The sequence below is a fragment of the Tupaia chinensis genome, unplaced genomic scaffold (genome assembly GCF_000334495.1).
Source record: "Tupaia chinensis unplaced genomic scaffold, TupChi_1.0 Scaffold000065_1, whole genome shotgun sequence".
Classification (NCBI taxonomy): domain Eukaryota; kingdom Metazoa; phylum Chordata; class Mammalia; order Scandentia; family Tupaiidae; genus Tupaia; species Tupaia belangeri.
In genome coordinates, this window is record NW_006159523.1 from 592,022 (window position 1) to 614,492 (window position 22,471).

At 34.7% G+C, this 22,471-nt stretch overlaps 2 pseudogenes; both read left to right on the plus strand.

Annotated features, from left to right (window-relative positions):
• The first annotated feature begins 548 nt into the window (after nucleotides 1-548).
• On the plus strand, nucleotides 549-21,436 carry LOC102478800 (zinc finger protein 638-like; annotated as a pseudogene).
• LOC114005081 (uncharacterized) lies at nucleotides 19,972-20,093 on the plus strand (annotated as a pseudogene).
• Nucleotides 21,437-22,471: the final 1,035 nt, after the last annotated feature.

Sequence of the window (22,471 nt, forward strand, 5' to 3'; positions counted from 1 at the left end):
AGTAATAATAAAAAGGTAGAGCCAGCTGATGGAGTGGTGGTCAGGGCACTGGACTCCCACGTGGTTGACTATGGTTCAAGCCCTAGACCTGCAGTTTGCTTTCTCACTCTCTGTTTCTCTCTGGTGAGCATACATGAACTGTAACAGATTTTAAAATAATAATGAAAAATAAAATTAATTAAATAAATAATTTAAAAATAAAAATAGTAAAAAGGCAAAGAGTTCAATGGAACTTCTTGTATTTAGGAACCCACACTTGGGAAATACAGCTTAGATCCACTTTTTTCTTCAGAAAATTGCCACAGCTGCAAACCATGTTGCCAGTTTCACTAGATTTGGGACTTGTGATCTAGAATACCGCATGGCGGTAGAGGTGTTTATGTACAGAGGCTCAGGAAACAACTAACAGGAATGAGTAAAGACTACCTTGAATTCTGCGTAGTGCAGGTCTTTCAAAGAGAGAGTTGCTATGCTTAGAAAATTACATCTTATTACAGCCAATTTTTTAAAAAAAATCTTGAAAGCTATCTTTCTCATTGTCCTAAGAAATGGGCAAACTGAAAATTGACGCCTTTTCTGATAACTCTGAGAGAAATGAAGTTACAGGGCAAACAGCTGCCCCGAGATCTGGAGAGGTGAGGGCACCCACTGCAATCCAGCGACTGAAATGTGCTGATCTGAACTGGGAGCTATAGGAGTCCTAACTGGTAAGAACACAAATGGTAATTCTGAAAACTGATGGACTGAGTTTGGATTAAAATTAAAATTACAAATATTTATAAGTCTTAGTCTTAGGGGAGTGCCCACATTTTGTGGTGAGAGAATTCTGACAGACGGAAAAAGATAAACAAGAGTTCAGGTGAGGACAAAGAAAGTGATTCTCTCTAAAGTCTCAAGAGAAACTTCCAATGTTAACATCTTGAGATTAGCCCCTAATAACACTCATTTTGTATTTATGACTTCAAAAAAAAAAAAAAGTCACTTCTGCTGGATCCCACATGGCCAAATGTGTCATGACATGATCACACCTGATTGAGAGGATTCTCTCTCTCTTGGTCTCTTTCTTCTATCTCTGTCTCTATCACTCTCTCTTTCTTATAAGTATATGCACCCTCTAGATTTAAAAATAAATGAAACAAAATAAAATGCTCATGTAAAACTACAGAAATCACAAAATAAGGAGAAAAATTAAAGTCTACAAGAAAATTAAGCAACAACAAATCAGTTACAAAGATAGTAGACATAGATTCAACTAATCCATAATCACTTTAAATGTGAAAGGTCTGAAATATACCAGCTAAACTTCAGATACTGTCAAGGTATGTTAGCAAAGAAGGAAAAGGAGTAGTTCCAGCTAAAGGTTACCCACAAGATAGTCACTTTAAATAGGAAAATGTAGTCAAAAGTAGAAGGATGGTTATGCCTATGTCCAATCGATTTTCATCAAGTATTCCAAGATGATTCAGTGAAGAGAACATTATATCTTCAACAAGCAGCACTGAGACAGCTGGATATCCATGTGCAGAACTAAAGTTGGACCCTTAGTTTACTTGATTTGTAATAAGTACCTCAGAAAGGACCAAAAATCAAAATGTAATTTTTAAAATAATTTAGCTTTCAGAAAATATAGGGTTAAATATCGGATTTGACTATGATTCTTAAATGGGACACTAAAACCTGAAGTCATAAAAAAACTTAATTACTTATCAAATTTTAAAATGATTTTAATTTACATTTAATCACGTATATCTTTACAGTGTACAATGCTTTTTCCAGCATGAATACCATCCGTATCCAGTCAAGACAAAGGCATTACTATATACAGCAACTGACTTTTCACATTTTTTTTACAAACTTCTGTGAGATTTAAAGGATACTAGAAACTGAAAAGACAATCAACAGAATGAGAAAAAGTATTTGCCAATATATCTGAAAAGGATTTATATTCAATAATATATGAAGAACACTTACAACTCAACAATTAAGAGAAAATGACCTCAGTCATAAATTGGCAAAGAGTTTGAAAGGACATTTTTCTGAAAAAGATTTACAAATGACTAACAATTACATAAAAAGAAATTCAATTTTATTAATTGTAAAGAAAATTAAAATCAAGTTCAAAATGACATATCGGCCCATGCTCAATTAGATGACTATTAAAAATAGTGATGATTATAATAAATAAGAGTAATAAAATAACAATAAGCAGAAAATAAATATTTATCAGGTTGTGGGGAGATCAGAACTCTTCACATTTCTGGTGGAAATGAACATTGTCTCGGTCATTGTGAAAACAATTTAATACCTTTATAAAGTTAGAATATAAAGTTACTGTATGACCCTCAGTTCTACTTCTAAATCTATTCATAAATAATTGAAAGTAGATATTCACAAAAAACATGTCTATAAGTATTCACAGCAGTATTATTCATAATAGCTGAAATGTGAAAGCCAAATCACCCCTCAAGTTACGCTTTAAGAAAAGGTCCTATATATGTACAATGATATATTATTCGGTCACAGAAAAGAACGGAGCACTGATATGTACAACAATATGCAGAACGATATGCGAGAACCTTGAAAACATTATGCTACCTGAAAAAAGCCCGGTCAAATTGTGCTCACTGTAGAAGTCAATAACAAGATGGCTGAAACCTCTCCTCCTCCCCAACAAATACTTGGAAATTAAACAACACACTTCCATCTGACACATGGTCTCAAGTGAAATTTTAAAAACATTGTATTGTATTAAAGTGAGAACATCAAAAGATGTGAGATGCTGATAAAGCAGTGTTTAGAGGAGGAAAAAAACATGTTAAATACATGCAAGAGGAGAAGAACTAAAAGCCATGACCTGTTTATGTTATGAAACTAGATAGAAAAACAAATTAAAACAAATAGATGAGAAAATAAACATTAAATCATAATGATAGGGAAGCAGTCATCTTAAGGTTTGCAGAATTGCATCTGTTTTTGAATTAAGAAAGACCTCTAACAAGTATAATCTGACCAAGTGATGAGTCATAGAGAAATCTGTTGGAGGAAAGGTCAGATGAGAAAACAGGAGAGGGTATTTGAAGGAATCAAGATAATTACTGAGGAGAAAGCTATGACTCTGATTGATTGTAGTAGGGAAGGATTTGCATGTTGCTTGTATCTTTCATCACTAAATACTAAGAACATATTGAGTTTTTCTGTTTTTTTTTAATTAATTAGTTTATTTACATTTTATTACATCTTTACAGTGTACATTTCTTGTTCTAGCACAAACACTACACATGTCAGTCAAGCCAAAGATATTACTCTATAACTTATCAGCAAATAGCTTCTCATTTTTTTTCAATTAAGCATACTTTTACTTTTTTTCCTTCCCCCTCTCTCCTTTCCATACTAAACTTTTTCAAGACCATTTGATGATGCTTGCTATCTTCCTGTAATCAGTTACATAAATAAACTCCCTTCTTCCACCTCTTGTTTCACTGACTGGTAAAGAAGCAATGGGACTTAGTTGACCAATAACAATATAGAAAACAAGAAAATACAGAAAAAAATGGGAAGCCAAAATTTTCCTTAAAAAGTATTGTTAAAGTTGATTAAATTTGGGACCAGAGATGGCATAATGGTTATATTACTGGACTCTCATGGAGTTGACCACAGTTCAAGTCACAGACCTGGCAAGTTAAAACTCATATAGCGTAGGATCAGCAGATGGCATAATGGACTCCTATGTAGTTGATCGTAGTTTGAGTTACAGACTTGTGGCTTAACACTCATACTAGGTGTGTGTACATGCATACTCAAAATACTGAAAGGAGAATGAAGGAGAGGTATTTTAGTGTGGCCATCTCCCCTGGGGGATCTTGCTTTCTGTCTCTCTGTCTCTCTGGCAAATACACTTACCCTATAGCAAAAATTCCTTAAAAAAAAAAAAAGTTGATTAAATTAAACAAGGCCAATGAAAGAATAATGGATTACCAAAATCATAAATGAAAGACAAATCAACACTGATTTCATCAACATTTAAAGATGAAATGGGGAACCAGCAGTTAGTGTAATGGCTATGTCGCTGGACTCCCACGTTGTCGACCACGGTTCACGTCCCAGACCCAGTGGCTTAAAACTCACACCAGGCGCATGTGCGTGCATGCCCAAGATCCTGAGAGTAGAATGGAGGAGAATGGATTGTGGCATGACCATCTGCCCTGGGGGGTGATTTCTCGCTTTCTGTCTCTATGTCTCTCTCTGTCTGGCAAGCGCACGCGCCCTACAGTGAAAATCTCTCCAAAAAAAAAAAAAAGAAATGAATACTAATACTATTAATTAAGCTCTATAGCCACATTTAATATTTAAATAAGATGAACCAATTTCTTTTTTTTTTTTTTTTTGAGAGGTTTTTGCTATAGGGCGCGTGTGCTCGCCAGACAGACAGAGACATAGAGACAGAAAGCGAGAAATCACTCCACAGGGGTGGATGGTCATGCCGCAATCCCTTCTCCTCCATTCTCCTCTCGGGATCTTGGGCACGCACGCACGCACATGCGCCTGGCGTGAGTTTTAAGCCACCGGGTCGGGGACGTGAACCGCAGTCGACTACGTGGGAGTCCAGTGACATAGTCATTACGTTAAATACTGGTTCCCATGAACCAATTTCTTGAGAGACACAAACTACCAAAAACCATCAGAGGAAAAACAGATAATACAGAAAATCTTATATATGTGAGAGAAATACAAATAATATTGAGAAGCCCTTTAGTAAAGATGGAGTCTTAGGCAGAGGCAACTCTTCAGAGAAGAGGATAGCTGTGTGAGACGTCTATGCTGACAACAGGTGGCAGGTGGTATCCCAGTCTTTAGACTGGGCCTGGGCAGGGCACAAACACCATCTCCTCCGTACACGAGGAAAGCTGTTTAACACCTCCAAGGCTGATGTTCAACTCTTTGACCACTGTGACTGCACTGTTTATAGCTACTATCTGCTCTCACTGGTCAGAGCCCAGGCCATACTAAAGTTCTAGAATGTCTCACTACAGAATGTAAAATGAATACACCAAGAAAACACTGAATTAAAAGTTTTGCTGTTTTTTTCCTCCTTTGAATCCCTTCTCCCACCCACCATTGCCCGCCCTCCTCTCGTACTGTCTCTAGTATCCACCATTGCTCCCTATGCTTTTATCTCTTACAATCTTTCAGTTTCTGCCATAAAGTGCAGATTTGGGGTATATATTAAGTGAGGATATACAAGAGCTCTACTTCATAGTCTGGCTTGCTTCACTTAACATTAAATCTTCCATATTTGTCCACTTTGTATCAAATGCCAGGGCCTCATTGTTTGTTTGTTTGTTTTTCCTTTTTTTAAAGAGTTATTTTATTTAACTGTATTTATTTATTTATTTAAATTTGACCAGAGAGGGACAGAGTGAGAGACAGAAAATGAGAAAGAAAGCCACCAGATCTGGGACTTGAACCATGGTCGACCATGTGGGAGTACAGCACCCTTAACCACCACGCCACCCACTGGCCTCTGGCCTCATTGTTTTTTATGGCTGAGCAGTATTCCATAGTGTACATGTAACATACTTTTTCAGTCTATTCCTCTATTCCTGTACATCTGGACAGATTTAACAAACAAAAAAGTCAAAAATTATCTATTGATGATAATGCGTATGTTAATGTTTATGACTGAAATGATATGCAGTGCATTCATGCTGGGGAGATTCATTTTGTATGCTGTGGAGATGTGCAGTGATTAAATTTTTAAAATGAGAAAATAAAAAGTAAAATTTAAAAAATGAGATGCACAAAGAATTTAGCTACTTTCAAAGGAAGGTAAGAAAAAATCCTTACTGTGATTCAACACAGAATAAAAATAAAAATAGTAATTTTGCATACGTATCTTATTTTTTACAAAGTATGAAATCATTTTAAATTCATACTTAAGGGACGTATCATTAAAAATCAATGAGATAGTGAAGATAATGTGCTTCATGTGTAATGAGAGGGGATTTGTTAATTAACTCACCCTAAAATTGCTTTCTACATTACAGCTTTTTGTGAGTTTGTGTACAGGATAATCAAAAGCTCCACAAGTCGAAAAAAAAAATACTTTTACTACTGAGTGAAGCAACCCAGGCTATGGAGGAGAGACATTATAGGTCCCCACTTAAATTGACTGCACTCTGTGGCTCAAACTGAAAGATTAGAGGATATAGAAACATGGAAAATGGTTATAGATACTGGATGCAGTGTAGGAAGAGGGTGGGAGAAGGAGGAGAGTATGAGGAAAGACATTAAGGAGGAGAAAAATAGAGAGGCAAGACATTTACAACAGAAATGGATTATTATCAGTTGATAATAATGTGTGTAGTATCTTTAACTGGACTGGTGTGAAATGTATTCCTATTGGAAAGTGCAAATTTTAATTAATTTCCAAACTGTGTCTGTTTTTACATATTTATTTTAATGATTCAATTGGTACCTATTCTTTTTTATTTTATTGTATTTATTTATTTATTTTAATTTCATTTATACATCCAATCACATATTACTTAGCTGGCAAAGTGAAAATTCCAACAAGTATACATTTCTCACCAGTCCAGTGGAGAATACTATATTCTTCCTGTGAACATTTTTCAGGTAACTAGGTTGTCATCGAATGTAACAAAAAATTCCTTAGAAGATAATAATGAGATTTGTTTTTTATTAAAGACCTCATCCCTTAGTGTCAAAATATTGTGGAATATATTCAAGTCATGAAGTAAAACATGAGCATAAAGATCATTCAGCGATATGTGTCCAACAAATGATAGCAGTATTTAAGTATGCTTATCTTGTTCAACAGAATGTACTGCACAATTTTTAAGTACAAAGACCAAGGGTCAAAAACTTCAGACAAATGAAGAATGAAAAGAAGAGAAAATAACTGGGGCAAGCAGAAAATGCTCCCATAAGTGCTCCCTGTTTGGAAGGAAGAGCCAGCACTCCCTCACACAGACACTGAGCAGAAGCAATGTAACCTCAAGAAAATTCAGAGACTAAATGTTCTCAGCCTTTTTAATGTACTACCTGCTAGGCATAATCAAGAAAAATAAAAGGGGGATGTACTGAGAATGGGGGTTTAATTTGCAACTCTGTAATTTGTTAGAATTCCTATCTCAGGCTGGCCTTAGAAACTCACCTGAGCTGACCTAAACTCATATTTTCAACAGTTATGTCAGCATGCATGATCAGATCTCCTAGTTTTACCATTTTGCAGACAACTACTTTTTGACAGTTCCAGTTTGTATGTCGTGATTATAGTCACTCTCATTCCAAGCACTCACAAACACTCACACACACGCAAACACACAGCATGCAATCACAAGCATTTATAAAACTATTTATTTTTTTTGTGTTTGTGCAAGAAATTCGCTTAAGGGTTTTTATGTTTTTTTTTTTCTGCTTTTTGTCTTGTGTTATCACTGAGGAAAATATCAAGTTATCATACACATCCTCCCACTCTCAATGTAAAAAAAAATTATAATTAGCAGTACTACAAATTTCATGAATAAAATACAAACTATATGCATGCATATGCATAAACATCTGCCCATATTTAAATATATCAATCCAAATAACACTAATTTAGGTGCGATTCGGAAACCCTCGTTGTCCTTGTTGCTATACTGCCCTTCACTTGGCATGATAAACTTTCAGTATCTCAGGTCTTTCTTTCTTAGAATGATTTACCACTGGGGCTTCTCTGGATCTGGTATAAACCTACTTCTTGCCACTCAAGTATTACCGAGTGTATTCAGATACCTCACTTTCATGTCATACAGTTGAATTACTCATGGCCTAACAGGACACTTAGCATTTTCTCTCTCTTATGACTTTCATTTTTTCTTTCCCTCCAGCATATTTTAAAATTACTTTTATCTAATTCATTTTAATTTTATTTAATAGTTTTGTTTTCAGTTTTCACTGAAGCATGTCATTCTTTATCCCCTAATACAAAAGAAGTTCATGCTCTCTAAGGCAATCCTTCCTTTCTTGCTATACGAAATTGAGTAAATTAACAGCACAAAACATACGCTTTGTTTTTTTGTTTTTTGGGGTTTTTTTTTGTCTCAACAGTGTCTTCATGCAACATTGTCCAGAGAAAATATAACATTTCAATACTTCATAAATATGTATAACCCACACAGTAAGCCTAAGACATAGGAAATTTTTCTTCATTAACTGTAATTATTTATCTTAATACCAAGTATTTTTTAAAAAAAAGGTGTGTTCCAGTTATTGCATTATTTATTTATTATTATTTTTAAATTGTATTTATTTAGTAGTTTTATTTACATTAAATTATTATTTACATTAAATCGCTATACATCATTTAGATTGTGAAGAGACTTTACCCAGCAGGGTACACCTCAGTCCAGCCCAGCTAAGACAGCCATACATATCCTCATCAACATATAATAAACCTTATCTCTGCCCCTCCAGTATCTTACCTCTCCATTTTATCCCTCAATTGCTTACACTCTTCCCTTCCCACACTCTCTTTCCACTTTGTCTCTAGTGTCCATTACAATTTATTTATTTATTTATTTTTGGAGAGATTTTTGCTATAGGGTGTGTGTGCTCGCCAGACAGACAGAAAGAGACAAAGAGATAGAAAGCAAGAAATCATCCCCCAGAGGGGATGGCCATGCTGCAATCCCTTCTCCTCCATTCTCCTCTTGGGATCTTTGGCATGCACGCACATGCACCCGGTGTGAGTTTAAGCCACTGGATCTGGGACTCAAACCACGGTCAACTACATGGGAGTTCAGTGACATAGCCATTATGCCAACTGCTGGTCCCAATCATTATTTGTTTCCTAATCTTCACCATTCAGACTGGGTTTAGGTGGTATCTCACTGTGGTTTTGATCTACATCTCCCTTACAATGAGGGATGTTGAGCATTTTTTTCATATACTTTTTGGCTGTTCATATGTCTTCCTTAGAGAGTTGTTTATTCAGCTCATTTTCTCATCTTTTAATTGGGTTAAATCATTTTCTTTTGGGTACGCTGCTTGAGTTCTCTGTGTATTCTGGTTATCAATCCCTTATCTGAGACACAAAAATTCTCTCCCATTCTGAGGGTTGTCGAGTCACCCTAATTACAGTGTCCTTTGCTGTGCAGAACCTCTTTAATCTGTTGTAATTATTGCATTTTATACTGGGTATTCAATGGCACAAAATAGGAAAGAAATAAAAGAGACTAAATAGTAGGAAGATTGTAGAAGGTTTTATATAGTTTCTAAAATGTCTATATTCTCCAAAATCAGTAGAGAGATATCATTAAACAAGTAAAAAATGTATAAATAGCAGATAGTCACAGAGAAACATCTCTTATTAATTGATACTATGGATGGATAGAGAATGGAAGAATTAGAAACACTAAAGTAAACAATGTAAAAATATTAAGTGCTTGGATTTAGGCTTTGACAGTGGTTTGTAAAGAAAGAGCAGATTTGATAAATATGTTGGTAACTTGTTATGGATTACTGTAGTTGTTTGAGGAATTTGGAACTTACCTGGGAAAAACATGGGACAAAAAGGTAACAGTGACAATACAAGCTTTATTGGGAAAATCCTACACAAGGAGTCCTCGGAGCAGTAATCTGTCCAGAGAGTGGGAACCCTCTAGTGGGCTGATAGTTCCACAGTACTCAGGTTGTGAGATGAGTGAAAAAGCACCCAGGTGAGAGGAGGATTCAGCAGGGTTTGTATACATCTTGGTGAGGTTCCTCAGCAATGGGTAAGAATCTTTGGTAATATATCAGAATAGAAACATACCTGATGTAGAAGAATATAGAAAATGGTCATATCATTCATGAAACCTCTTACTTACCCTAAAATGTTTCTGATGAGTTATAATACAATATGATCACCTTAAAATAATGGATAGTTCTTAATATGTAAGATATAATATAGGAATATAGTCACAAAGAAAAGCATTAGCAAATGTAAGATTTAAATCCAAGTTTGGTTAAAGGATGATCTAGGTGTTCAAATTCTGTCACTCCTCCCTGACCACATATGAACACACAAAACCAGGATAAAAATCTGTTTAATATTTTTATTCATAGTATTAAACAACTGACAACAGTGCAAAGAATAGTTGGGCAAAAATCTAAGTGAGTAAAAGAACTTAAAATGCAAAATAGAATATGGAATACTGCTCGGCCAATAAAAAAATAAGATGCTGACATTTGAGACAAAGTGGATGAATATGGAAGATTTATTGCTAAGTAAGGCAAGCTGGACTATGAAGGAGAGGCACTGTATATACCTGCTCACTATATACCAAACATTTTCACTCAGTGACAGAAATTTAAAGATGGAAAGGTGAATAGTAGAGACATTTAACAGACATATGAATGAAATGTTGTCTATTGATGAAAGTGTATGTGGTAATATCTTTGATTGGATTGATATGCACTGCATTCGTGGTGCAAAAAAAAAATAAAAAAGTTGTACACTGTAAAGCTACCTAGTGATTAAATGTAAATTTAAAAAACATAAAGAATAATAATAATGAAAAGTGTATATTTTTTCTTAAGCATGGTGTACATTTTCTGAATCTAAAGTGTTATCTTTTTTTTTTTTTTCTTGTGGCCTATCAAACCTTGGAGAACAGAAGAAAATCTCAGACTCCTCTAAGATAAGTCCAAAATAGAGTTGACAGATAAAATACAGGCTGCCTAACTGAATTTTAGATAAATAACAAATAATTGCATAAGTGTGTTTCATGTAATATTTAAGAAATATTTACACTAAAAATGTATTTATTAGAAATTTAACTCTAGGTAGGCATCTTGTTTATTTTCAGAATGTTTTAACTCTTGAGAAACAACCTTTTTCCACAGAGAGGAGAATCCTATGGATCTCAGTGTATATATGTAATCACATGTAAAATAGTACGTGGCCTTCTCTTACTTCAAATTACCTTGGCAGCGAATTTAACAGAGGGAAGAAAAGAAAATCCTGGCTAAATTGTGATTTGAATGTTGTCCTTTGGTAGAACTAGAGCCTAAATTAACACGATATGGAGAGTCCAGATTTATATCCTATTAAAACTCTTTCATGTGTGTTCCCTGTAAAAGCAGCATTATTTGTAATAGCAGATACCAGAAAATAACTTAAATGATTACCAACTGTATAACAAAAAATAAATTAGAGTATATTCATTTATTTGAATATTATACTGTTGTGAAAATAAGTGGACCATAGCAATGCATAGGAACTTGGATAAATTTTAGAAAGTACACTTATACAAATGAACCAACTTTAATATTGGTTACATAGTCTAATTTTGTTCTTAAAAATTAATATAAACTAAACGTATGCTGTTTGGGGATGTATCTATAAGTAATTAATTGTAACAAATATCAAGAACATGATTAACATAAAAGTAGGGACATTTATTATTCCTGAGATGGAGGAAACAAGTAATGAGAAGAGGCACATGAGCCCTTGCGATAGAGACAAGTAATCGCACTTAGTTAATCCAAACACCAGGACAACGTATCAAAGTCTTACTTCTTTCTGTTTATGTATCTGTTTATTTGCTTTTCTACCTGTCTGTCTGACTGTCTGTCTACCAATCTCTTATGTGTTTTTTCATTGATCTATGAGAAATTGCTAATGTTTGAAATTTTGCATCTATACAAGAGAAAATTTTAAGTGATTCAAACCAAGATGTACTTTTCATAGCTAACTACTTAAAATGTTAGAAGCAGAATAATTTAAACATCTATATAAAACTATGATTAGTTCTCTAGATGTGCATATCCATTGTATCATTGTATCTATGTTTATACATATGATATACACAAAAACTCCTGTAAAATCGGGTCACCACCAAAATAAAATGGATGTACCTTAATTGCAGTTCTTGCCATTGCAAATAGAAAGCTTCACTTTGGATTCCAATAGAATTCTCTAGCAAAATCTCATTTGAAATGGGTTGAATTTATATAAAATTCTAAGTTTTTATACAAGTTACAATGTACTTATAGGTACCTGATACAACAATACGATTTCGGTAATTTTTTAACAATTTTACTAATTTTTTTCCCAATTACACTGTATAGTGATTTAGACATATATGCTATTATCAACAAATGATTTTCTATTTCTTGTTTTATATATTTATACACACATATTTACACCCCCCCATTCTTACCCTCGGCCATTTCCCACTCTTCTCGCACACTATCTCTAGTATCTGCAGTTGCTTTCTATTAATTTCCCCCCCTACATTTTATTGGCTAACAAAATATCTTAATTGATCTAATTGCTTTATTTTTTATCTTATTTTATTTCAAGTTCTTTTATACAATCACGTCATTTAGTATGCAAAGTGAATATTTCAACATGTAATTTTAAAGACTGTGTTGTCTTTATCTTAATGTTGTATTTTATAAATTTTTGTGTTAGGGAAATATTTGGTTTTTAACTGATTACTTGGCTGATATCTCCTATGTATGTAATTGTAGCTTTGAAATAGTGACAAAATGAGGCCAGCAGATGGTGTACAGATCGTGTTTTCTGAACTCCCACATGTCCAACTACAGGTCAAGTTGAAACTCAGGTTGGGTGCTTCTGTGTGCATGCCCAAGATCCCAGGAGGAGCATGGAGGAGAAGGTATTAGGGTGTGGCCATATCCCTGGGGGTGATTTCTCTCACTTTCCCTCTCACTGTTTCTGTCTCTCTCTCTACAATGAGCACACATGCTCTAAGGCAAAAACCTCTACAAAAAAAAAAGAAAGAAAGAAAGAAAGAAAGAAAGAAAGAAAGAAAGAAAGAAAGAAAAAGAGAAAGAAAGAAATAGTGGCAAAATGACCTTGAGAAATATTGAAATTTGAGGAGGGCTTTGTTACTGTATAAAACTTCATTCATACTTTTTGAACTTGTAGTTAATATTTTGTTCTCATACATTTTAATTAATATATTAATATAATATGATTTTCTACCAATTATGAAAGGTCATAAGCTTATCTATTCATTAAGTTATTAAAATTATTGAATGAGTACTTATCTATGACATCTACCATCTTTATTATTACTGTAATGCTATGGTTACAAATATTTCACTTATAAAATCACATAATTATTATGGTAATCATTTATTAATATTAATTTCTTAGTATTCTCCAACTTTTTATGAGAACTTATAGAATCCATATATCTATGTCCACAGAAAAAGGAACTCACTAAAATAATGGATAATAAAATCTCAGCAAAAAATAAATTTTCTGAAAAAGATAGCTACTTCAGTTTTATTCATGATGATTCATAATCAGAATTTAAGCTACCCACTTAACTCAAAGGAGCAGTATCCTCTTTCTATATAATATGAAGACATTGTGATCTTTATTTCAAGATTATCACTTAAAAAGGAAAACTTGTATATGCTAGATAGATCATACAAATAAAGATGTTGTTTGTAAACACAGAGGTACTTAGATAATCCAGAATTGATAAAGGCATGCTATTATCGATTAATATACAATGAGGAAATTAAAGCAGAAACAAAATGGCATTGCAAATATTTAATTTCTGACCTATAAAAATGGTTTCATTTACTAAATTTAGAACTAATGAGGTGTCAACAAAGCAATATCTGTGATACATTTTGCAGGAAAACTCAGTAAACAAGAAATATTTATCATGCTGGGCTCTGAAGAACTGACAGAAGAGAAAGTGCTAGCCAGAAGCTAAAGAATTATTTTTACAATTACATTTCAAGAGAAAGCAGAAGAAATAGCTTTTCTAAGCTGTTTCCAAATGTCTTCATCTCATACCGTAACTTACAGCTCCTCAAGTAGATGATTCTTAGACCCTGCGATTTCTCAGGGAAGAGAACCCCAGTGGGCATTGCCTGGGCTGCCTAGGCACGGAGGTGAGCTGTCGATGGGCCTCCTGTTTCTACTTTAAGTTTTGAAAATTCTACAGTACATAATTACAAAACAAGAGTGACAATGCTGTGGAAGTATTGCCAAGTTTCATTAAATCCTGCACTACTGAAATCATGAAAGCTGAAACTGCTAAAACAATAGTCGGGTTTGGAATTTCAAATGGGTGGGGATTTTATACATTTAAGATTACCTGAGGCAATCCACAGAAAAGATTAATGGGTCGTAATTAACTTCTTATTAGTAAGGTCCATATTTCAGTTTTGTAAATGGAATTCAAGAGTTATTTTTAAAATTATACTAGTTACATATTTAATGTGTTTGGCTTTCTCTATCCTTCTACAGAAAATTATTCATGTGATTTATAGCTGTAAATGTCATCTTATCAATGTTTTCATGCTTAATAGTCACAGAAATGAAATGACTTAACATGATCTGAACACTAATTGCATAGTTAATACATTTGGGAAATATGCATGTTAATAGACACTTAATTACTGAATGTTCTATTATCATATATATGGTCACAGAATGTACTCAAGAAAAAGGTTTTTGGCTACTAGGTTTACACAATACAAGGGGTTTTTCTTTTTTTTTTTTTTTTTGGAGAGATTTTCACTGTAGGGCGCGTGCGCTTGCCAGATAGACAGAGAGAGACATAGAGACAGAAAGAGAGAAATAACCTCCCAGGGGGGATGGTCACGCCGCAATCCCTTCTCCTCCATTCTCCTCTCGGGATCTTGGGGACGCACGCACACGCGCCCAGCGTGAGTTTTAAGCCACCGGGTCCGGGACACGAACCGCGGTGGATTACGTGGGAGTCCAGCGACATAGCCATTACGCTAACTGCTAGTTCCCAACAAGGGATTTTTCTTAAGAAATTGAGTTATAGTCTATCTAGAGATAATAAATCTCTGTTGGAAAGAGATGAAACAGATAAACCTTTGAAAAAATTATTTGGAAAATTAAACACATCGGAGGAAAAGTAACACAAGAAAAACTATTTTCTCTAAAATAAAAATAACAATGTGAAGTATTAGTGGCTGCTAGATACTGCTGAAGATATATGTCTTTATTAGAATAGTTCAAATAAAAAGTGTACCTTGTCATTGTCAGAGGTACTTACATGTCTCTTTGCCTGATGTTTTGGCAGGTATCATCAGTGTCAAAGATATTTCCAAAAATTCTCCAGAAACCAGTTTGTATTTGCATAAGCTGGAGAATAGTTTTTATTGTGTAATTCACTATAATGCTAGAAATAATGAATTTTATAGATAGTTATCTAATAAACATCAAATCTACTACTACCATAACAATTTTTCACCAAACATTTTACTAAGCCATATTTATAAGTAACAAAACAGAATTCCCATAAAAGTATCAAATCTTAAATATAAAATTGCTTTGTGATCATTACTTCCCATTGCTGCTCTACTAAATTACCACAAACTTAGCAGTTTAAAAATATAATTTCATGTGCCAGCAGGTGGCATGGTGGTTAAGACACTGGATTCCCACATGGCCAACCACAGTTTAAGTCCTGGACACCTGGTAACTTGATTTCTCAGTTTTCCTCTCTCTCTCTCTCTCTCTCATACCCACGCATGTCCCATAGCAAACTAAAAAAAATATATATAAAATAAATAATTTAAAAAATACAAATTAGGACCAGCAGTTAGTATAATGGCTATGTCACTGGATTCCCATGTAGTCGACCGCAGTTCGAGTCCCGGACCCAGTGGCTTAAACTCCTGCCGGGCGTGTGTGCATGTATGCCCAAGATCCCGAGAGGAGAATGGAGAAGTGACTGCGGCGTGGCCATCCTCCCTGATGGGGTGTTTTCTCTCTTTCTGTCTCTCTATCTTTCTCTGTCTGTCTGGCGAGTGCACATGCCCTATAGCCCTCTCCCCCCCCCCAAAAAAAAATACAAATTAATTAATTACAGTTATAGAGTCTGGAAGTTCAACGTTGGTTTCATCGTGCTAAAAGCAGTGTTGGCAGTGCTATATTTTCCCTAGGTGCTCAGAAAAGCATTCCTGTCTTTGACTTTTCTAGTTTCTACAGGCTATTTTCCCTGACTCCTGGTTCCCTTCCTCCATCTTTAAATCCAATTTTTTTCCCACAGCTTGCAGTGTCTCTGAATGGGATTGCAGACAACCACCTTCTGTATGTGTTCAACCATGGCCTATCCTAGGCATCTGTGCCAAGAGAGAGCTAAATCTCTCTTCTTCTCTTATGCTACTAATCCTATCAGATTAGGACCTTACCCTTTGACCTCATTTAACCTTAATTACTTCCTAATAGGCCTATCTCCAAATAAATAACATTTATTATAAGGGTTTCAATCTATGAATTTGGGGGAATTAAATTCAGTTCACAACACAATGTTAACTCCTATCACCTACATTTCCTTTTTTTGTAAAGTTTAAATATATTTTTAATATACAGTAAAACATTGTACAGCTTCATAGCATACAACATAGTTTTTCAGAACATAAATGCATTGTACCTCAAGCAAGTCAAAGACATGACTGTGCACATAGTCCTCAACATACAGCTTTTCATTCCTGTGTCTCTTTATTTTTTATTTCTTGAGCCCCACCTCCCAGCCCCCACCATCCACCCCATCCTGTCCATCTCTGGTATCTACCCTTTCTCTATTATATCTTCTAGTCTTTCCATTTCTTCCATAAAATACAGACATTCAGTATACATTGAGTGAGAATATACAATGGTTGTCTTGCTTTACTTAGCTTAGCATTAACTCTTCTATATTCATCCACTTTGGATCAAATGACAAGATCTCATTGCTTTCATGGTTGAGTAGTATTCCATTGTATATGGGCCACACTTTTCCAAACCAGTCATCTATTGTAGGGCATTTAGGTTGAGTCCACGTCTATTTACTTAGCAATAGTAAATATTGCTGCAATAAACATGGATGAGTAAATATCTTTCTTACTGAGTGTTTTCCTATTTGAGAGGTAAATACTGGGAAGTTTATGGAGATATATGGTTCTATTTGTAGGTTCTTGAGGAATCACGTATTTTTTTTTCATAATTAGTGCAACTTATATTCCCACTAACAGTGTAGGATAGTTCTCTTTTCACCATTGCCTTTCCAGCACCTGTAATTCTTTATTTTGTTGACCATAGACATTCTAACTAGGTTTAAATAGTATCTCATTGTGGGGGAGGACCAACTGCCTCAGTCTTTAGAATCTCCAACCATCTCCCCACAGTTGCAGAGCTAGAAGGTAGGAAAGGCTACCTTTCTGGTGCTGGTGCCACTCTACCCTTTAACTATCCAGGAGCAGATGATAAGCAGGGTCACCTAGCCCCAACTCACCACCAGAACTTTCTGAGAAGTATAAGCTTAGGAGGTGTGATTTTCAATTAATTGAAAAGACAGCTCTCCAAATAAGAATTATGAATGAAAAACCATATGAAAAACTGTTCAGTTTCTTGCCATAAAGTAAATGCAAATTAAAACCATAATGAGATATCATTTAACCCTAATTAGAATGACTAGAATCAAAAAATAAAGAATGACAAGTGCTGGGGAGTCTCTGGTGAAAAGGGGACCCTCCTACACTGTTGGTGGGAATGCGAATTAGTACATCTGTGGAAAATAACATGGAGGTTCCTCGAAAACCTACAAATAGAGCTCCTGTATGATCTTGGTGTCTACTCACTCCCTGTTATTTACCCAAAGAATAGGAAAACAATCAGAAAGATGCTTACACATTTGTATTTACTGCAGCTTTATTCCAGTTGTTAAAACATGGAAACAATCCTAAATATCCAAAAATTGATGACTGGCTTAAATAAAAAAGAAACTGTTGTTCATGTATAAAATGGAAGATTATTCAGCTATAAAAGTCGGTGATATCCTATCATTTGACTCAAAGTGAAGGAATATAGAAACTTGCTGTTGAGTGAAGTGAATGAGACCTTGAAATATACATATTTATTATACATACCCATTCAGTTTGTACCGAGTGTTTGCACTCTATGGCAAAGGTTGAAAAATCTGAAGAAATGTAGGTGGAGAATATGGCTGTGACTCTAGAGAGTGGAAACAGAGAGTGTGGGGACGGTAGAGAGTAGGTGGTGGAGGATGATTAGACATTCAAGAGGAGGATATATTTGATAGAAAAATGAAAAGTTCTTTATTGAAAAATGTACACATATATTAAGTACATGATGATGGAAACTTTATGTAAAATGTGAAATTAATCTAAAAAACGAAGACAATAATGCTAAAGCAGAAGTAGATCAAGCGAAGTACAAAGTTTCTTGACTTTTAAGAACAAACATCTAGGAATATAATCATACTTTCACTTTTGAACTTTATTTTCAGTACAGGGAATAAAGATTAAATGGAATTGATGAAAAAAGTAGGTCTACCAAAATGCTGAGGCAAACAGTAAAATTAAATATATAAACATATTTTGCGTAGAATTTCCTTTTCAAACTCTAATTTCTAAATGAAGAACGTTTAAAGGTAGCACGAAAACAATCAAGCAAAAACTAGGTAAGGAAGAGGATCCATTTTTGGTCAAACCTTGATAAGCAAAAAAAAAAAACCAAAAAAACTTTTGGTTTTTGGAAGATAACTTGGTAATGCATATTGTATGAATAAAAACTGCTTATTCATTTATTTACAAAAAATAAATAATAAAGTTTGATGGTAACTGCAAAGATAATATCTCATTGTGATTTATTTGCATTTACCTTATGATAGAGATGTTGAACATTTTTTCATGTGCCTTTTGGCCATTTGTATGTCTTCCTTGGAAAGTTGTATGTTCAGCTCATTTACTCTTTAAATAAATTACCTGAGTTTTTTATTTGTTCTACTAGATGTAAGTCCTTTAATTGATACAAGGTTTACAAATATTCTCTCCCATACTGAGAGCTGTCTCTCCACTGTGATTATTGTTTCCTGTGCTGTGCAGAAGCTTTTTAGCCTGATGTAATCCCACATTAATTTCCTTTTACCGTGTAACCTAACATAACTACAGGTTCTGGGAATAGGATGTGGACCTCCTCAGGATGGCGACTATTCTGCTTACTACAAGATGATGAGTTTAATTAGGACAAGTTTCCTTATTTACTATTACTGCTCCAACTTAAATTATCCCCATAGTTCTTTCTTCTCAAAAATTGTGTATTCTGGGCCATCTACTATGAGGTTTAAACAAAAATGATATTCTAAAATAAAAGATAATTGGGTAAAAGGTAGAAACAAATACTGGTTTTCCAATGACCAGCAGTTGGCATAAATTAAGTAATTAAGTCAAACTACTTTTTAAAATTAGTATTTGATACATTGAAATATAACTGTTGGGCCAGCAGGTGGCACAGAGGTTAAGCCAGCTGGATTGCATGTGGCTGACAGCAGTTCAAGTCCAGACCCAGTGGCATAAAAATCAATGTGAGCAACTATACATGTACCCAAAATCCTAAGATTACGAAGGAGGAGAGAGGATTAGAGCAATCTCCCTTGGAGATTGACTTCTCACTTTCTCTCTTCTCTCTCCAGTGAGTACATGTGCCTCATATCAAAGCTTATATGTATATTGATAGATAGAGATAGAAAGATACTGTTAAGAATGGTGGATTTTTTTTTTTTTTTAAGCAGGAACTTGCTGTCTGGATCTTCTCACCACAATCTCTTGTTGTAACTAGACACCTACAACACCATGCCTGGCTCTTTTTCAGATAGGGTCTCTCCATGCTTCCCAGTCCATTTTTGAACTCATAATCCTCCTCAATCCAGCTACCCAAGTAACTGGGAAGCCTTACAGGTGGTCCCAGCCTGAATACAGTGTATTAACCATTCATCCCCATGAGTTGGCCAGAATTAATGAATTTTATGATGGTTTCACAGGATTAAATAATACACATTCAGAATTGCCCTATATAAATTATAAGTGTTTCATATCTTCACTTAGTATTATCATATTACAATAGTTATGTAGTTGAATAAAGTGTATGTACTAAAACCAGTTACTCCTAATTTGTAATAGGAACTTTCAGGGATCATTTCTATAGTACATTACTAGAGAAGTTTCTCCGATTGTGTAGGGCACAAATGACTTTGGATGTACAAAACATTGAGAATACTAAAAGAACCACTTGAAGTTTCAAATATAAAAAGGAACCATTATTCCCATTATCTGGATGAATGTGTTACTGTGGATGAGGTTATAGAAGAAGTCCATCTTTTTCAAGCCAAGCAGAATTCACTAAAGGGAAAAAGGAAGGTTTCAAAAGTGTTCCTTCATCTGATCTTAACTTAAAAAAGAAGGGGAAAACTTCTATTCCTTGTGGTGCTGAGGAAGAATTATCTTTTGTAACACTGAAAGAGCTTGGGGAAAAAGAAGATGCAGCTGCACATCTAACACAATCTCTAGTCACTGTGGATGAAGTTACTGATGAAGAACTAAATATGGAGGAAATGGTAAAGAATTTAACTCACCTCTTACATTAGATGAATTAATTGACCAAGATGATTGTATTTCCTACAGTGAGTCTAAAGATGTTACTGTTCTATTCTGTCAGTTAAAGAATAAGATCTTCTCAAACAGGAACACTTGGTGATTGTGGATGAAATTAGAGCAGTGGAAGACCTAGCTTTAAATGAGTCAGCAAAGGTAGCTTTTGTTATGTTAAATCTTAAAGGGGATGAAGGAAATACTGTAAGGAATTTCATTGGGTTCATTCCTTCTCACATGCCTGAAGACCTTTGTATTTCAGCTACTGTAGATGAAATACAGAATGAAGGCAGTGATTTGCATTTATTGACTTTGGATGAAGTAACTGAAGAGGATGAAGACTCTGGCAGATTTTAACAACCTTAAAGTCATAATTTTGTTATCATTGATGAAGTTGGTGCAGAGGAAAAAGGAGACAGTGATTTAACAATAGAGTTAACACAGCAAAAATGGCCATGGTTCAGATAAAAAAAGGGAAAAGAAAAAAAGAGTTTTGGACACAAAAAAAGACAAAATTTGAAGCCTTATCTCAAGTGGGTTCACTATGTGAGAATGTTATGGATGAAGACCTGAAAACCATGACTGGAAGACATTTACCAGCTAAAATATCAACCAAGAGAGTTTGAACTGGGAAAAGATCACCAACAGAAAAGCCTATTACAACAGAACCAGCAAAAGATGAAGAGACTTTCGAAGTTAGTGAAGTTGATGAAGAATCTGGATGAAAAAATTCAGAGCTAGACTGAAAATGCAAGAAGATTGAGGACTGTTCTTTAGGCAAATCAATAATACGTGGTGCCCCTGAACAATCAGACTTTCCTGTACCAAAATCTGGATTCTTCTGTCCTACTTATTCCCTGTCTATTCAGATGAAAAGGCAATGACAAATCACTGCATGAGTACACGTTACAAACGAATTACAGATAAGTTCATGGCTGAACAGAGAAAGGGAAAGGAGCAGAATGAGCCCAAAGAAAGGAGCGCTAGGTGACTGAGGGAATAGAGAAATAATTCATTAGAAATTCATTTAGTGTCCAGCTTATTTGTATGTCTTTGTTTTCATTCAATTTGTAATCTTCAGAAGCAAATATTCATGTTGTATAAATTTCTGATCACCCTTTATGTAGAAAGAGACTGTTGGGGAAAATATAGTGGGTTTGGTTTTTATATCAAATCATTAGGCATGGAGAAATATCTTTTAGAAGTGTTAAAATAGATGTTTCTACTGCATAATTAAAAATTCCTGGAGAAAATTAAAGTATGGCTAGTATAACATGATTTTGTTTCAATGAAGGTATTTACTATGTCTCACAAGTATCCTAAGGTCCAGTTGTTGAGTTGATTGATCAATATTGCAACTTCATTATTAAAGACCCAGGTTCATTCTATTTGTGCATGTACTCTAAGAAGATTGATGTAAGCACATATCACAGAATGGCTATAGTAGTGAGGAACCACCATCCACAGGCCAACATTGAGGCTAGTTCTTAGATTTTTTTAAAAAAATTTATTTATTCATTTATCTTTCATGAGTGAAAGAGACAGAAAAAAACACCCTAACTGGGTCCTGGTGCCACGATACATTCCCAATCTCAACTAGCCCCAGATCATGGGCATATAAGTCTCCTGAAGCAAACCAGGAACTTCCATATGGGGTAGCCTTGCAGAATGTCATATTTTACCAAAGCATCACCATCCAGCCCTTTTAAAGATCTTTTTACCTACTGTGCTATTTATAATATTCTGTGCAGCTAAGGATGAGGCCAACCCTCCCCAAGAAAGAAGAGCATGTGGAAGAATACATAAACACTGACACAGTTGTGAATGTGTCAGCAAGGAAGGCCTGGCATGGCATTTTGGGGACAGTCATGTGTGTCTAGGACACTATTAGGTAGCTAGAAACAACTTGAAAATATTATTTTTTATATTTTATTCTTTTATTTATTTATTATCATCATAATCTTGTTTATATTACATTGAATAGCATATAAATTTACCGTGTATTACATTGTTTTATCTTATTCTC